Below are 3,092 nucleotides of genomic sequence, written 5' to 3' on the forward strand. Positions count from 1 at the left end.
ATTGAGACAAAAAAAAAAATATTTTCACACACGTACAACGTTGGAAAAAAAAAAAAATAACAAAAAAAAAAGAAAGATAAAATAAAAGGATTGCACATCGACCGGATGGTAATGTTTTTTTTTTGTCTCCTATTTTTTCTTCCTTCCTTTCCTCACCTCCTGCGACGCTTTATTTTTTTTTTGCTTTGCTTTCAAAACCGCGACGCAAAAGTATTTTTGACGATCGTACGGCTCGTCCGGTCCGCTCTTGATTCAACAGTGTTCGGATGAACAATTATTTAATGAGAGCTCCGGGACTCGGGCGAACGACGACCAAAAAAGAAAAGTTGGGAAGAAAAAAAAAAACAATAAAAAATAAAAAGAATGACAAACGATTCAAACGGCATCAACGTTGCCGCTTTAACCGGTCAAATTTTTATTTCTCGTTTTCGACAATCCATTATTTCATCTTTTCTTTTTTAAGTATTCTTTTTTTATTTCGAGCGACGCATTTGATTTCATACGAACGCCCAATTATTTCGCTCGTACACTCGAAGAAAAACTATACGACGGGTAGTTGATAACGACGCGTCGGGTTTCTCTTCGTGACCAGCAGTCTTTTTGTTTTTTTTTTTTATCGAACGACCCTCAGCCAGACGTGGTCCAGGAAATATATCCGAGGACCGCAATGTGCGTTCAAAGTGTCGATGTTCATGTGTCCTGCAGTTCACAAGTTGACGCGCAATTAGCTGCGTTCTTCATCGACCCACGAGCCAAGTGATCCACCGTTCAGGGTAATCAATTTATTTTTATCATTATTATAGTTTATTTTTCACACTTACAGTGTAATATTTTCTCGGTCAATTCGTATTTTTTATTATACGAAAAATGACCAATACAAAACGCAACGGAGAGCCAGGCTCTTTCGAATAAAAAGTGTGCCCATCGGTTCTCCGTTGGGCCACCCCGCTGCGTCCCGCAAATGCGACACGAGCGGCAGGCATTGGGGCGCACCACGAAATATTACGAAACTTTTTGATAACGAGCGGCGTCTCCCATTTCTTTTTATCTTGAGAACAAGATGAAAGGGGCAATAACGGCGACACGCATACAGTTCATAATATTTCGCGACATTTATACGCAGAGTCTCGGCTTATTGGGGCGTAAAATCATTCCAAAACCTTGGATAATAACGCGTACACGCTATTATCCTCGTAAGCTCGATCATGTCATTAAAACGAAGTGATTGCATGACCACCGAATGACGACGTTCCCCCTCGTTACAACGAGGCTTTCAACATAATAACCGTTGACTCGAGGAAAACGCTGTCCGGTCGAAATTCAATCTTCGTGATAAAATCCGTGACCAATAGCCTCGAGGTTGCCACGGCAAGACACTGGTTAATGAAAAGAAAAAATAAAGATCCGTTGTGCACGCGCACCCTACGATTTTTACGTAGGTGCGCGAGGGCAAGCGTGGCCAGCCCGATCGTATGTTTCAACTATTATAGAACAAAGACGCTAGGCATTGGCGCACGCATCGAAACCTACGACCGCCAATCCGTTAACTTAATTTTTCACAGCCCCTTGTCAAAGGAGGGAGAAAGAAAAAGTAACGTGGCGCGAGGCGCGTAAATACAACGATTATACATTTTCCTTCGGCGCAGCTTTCAAACAAAATTTCTTTTTTTTTTTTTTTTTTTCTTTCATGACAAACGTTGCGACGTCTTACGTGCGAACGTTAATGATCCTTCCGCAGGTTCACCTACGGAAACCTTGTTACGACTTTTACTTCCTCTAAATGATCAAGTTTGGTCATCTTCCCAGTGCAATCGGCAACGCAACGAGTGCGTTGCCGCGCGTCAGTCCGAAGACCTCACTAAATCATTCAATCGGTAGTAGCGACGGGCGGTGTGTACAAAGGGCAGGGACGTAATCAACGCGAGCTTATGACTCGCGCTTACTGGGAATTCCTCGTTCATGGGGAATAATTGCAAGCCCCAATCCCTAGCACGAAGGAGGTTCAGCGGGTTACCCGGGCCTTTCGGCCAGGGAGGACACGCTGATTCCTTCAGTGTAGCGCGCGTGCGGCCCAGAACATCTAAGGGCATCACAGACCTGTTATTGCTCAATCTCGTGCGGCTAGACGCCGTCTGTCCCTCTAAGAAGATTTTTGTGTACGTCGGTAGTAAAAACCAAAAACCACCGCCAGCCCCGCGCGACACCGACGGATTGGATACCGTCAAACATCGCACGAAGCATGCGACGGGGCCTTGGCCTTCGAGATACCAGAAGTAACGCCTATTTAGCAGGCTAGAGTCTCGTTCGTTATCGGAATTAACCAGACAAATCGCTCCACCAACTAAGAACGGCCATGCACCACCACCCACCGAATCAAGAAAGAGCTATCAATCTGTCAATCCTTCCGGTGTCCGGGCCTGGTGAGGTTTCCCGTGTTGAGTCAAATTAAGCCGCAGGCTCCACTCCTGGTGGTGCCCTTCCGTCAATTCCTTTAAGTTTCAGCTTTGCAACCATACTTCCCCCGGAACCCAAAAGCTTTGGTTTCCCGGAAGCTGCCCGTCGAGTCATCGGAGGAACATCGACGGATCGCTAGCTGGCATCGTTTATGGTTAGAACTAGGGCGGTATCTGATCGCCTTCGAACCTCTAACTTTCGTTCTTGATTAATGAAAACATTTTTGGCAAATGCTTTCGCTTCTGTCCGTCTTGCGACGATCCAAGAATTTCACCTCTAACGTCGCAATACGAATGCCCCCATCTGTCCCTATTAATCATTACCTCGGGGTTCCGAACACCAACAAAATAGAACCGAGATCCTATTCCATTATTCCATGCACTGGTATTCAGGCGTTAACAAGCCTGCTTTGAGCACTCTAATTTGTTCAAAGTAAACGTACCGGCCCAACGCCACACCCGGTGAAGAGCATGGCGATGGGATTAAGCTGGGCCGCTCTTGCGCACGCACGCGACGGGCCAACGCCAACGACGGTAAAGCCGCTAGGCCGACCCGTGCGAGACGGACGCTCGAGCTAAGCCCACCGGTAGGACGTCCCACAATCTTGTCAGTTAAACATCGCGAGCGATGAACCAACA

The 3,092-nt window shown here is 46.3% G+C and overlaps 1 non-coding gene and 1 pseudogene across 1 annotated transcript; both read right to left on the bottom strand.

Annotated features, from left to right (window-relative positions):
• Window positions 1-621: 621 nt before the first annotated feature.
• Window positions 622-776, bottom strand: LOC149372965 (5.8S ribosomal RNA). Its single transcript, XR_016293561.1, has one exon. It is a non-coding gene; the product is annotated as a 5.8S ribosomal RNA (ribosomal RNA).
• A 945-nt stretch (window positions 777-1,721) lies between these two features.
• On the bottom strand, window positions 1,722-3,092 carry LOC149372966 (small subunit ribosomal RNA; annotated as a pseudogene; the record flags this gene model as incomplete).

The sequence above is a fragment of the Copidosoma floridanum genome, unplaced genomic scaffold (assembly GCF_036245765.1).
Source record: "Copidosoma floridanum isolate Cflo_tuat_1 unplaced genomic scaffold, Cflo_Japanese_pri ptg000081l, whole genome shotgun sequence".
Taxonomy (NCBI): Eukaryota; Metazoa; Arthropoda; class Insecta; order Hymenoptera; family Encyrtidae; genus Copidosoma; species Copidosoma floridanum.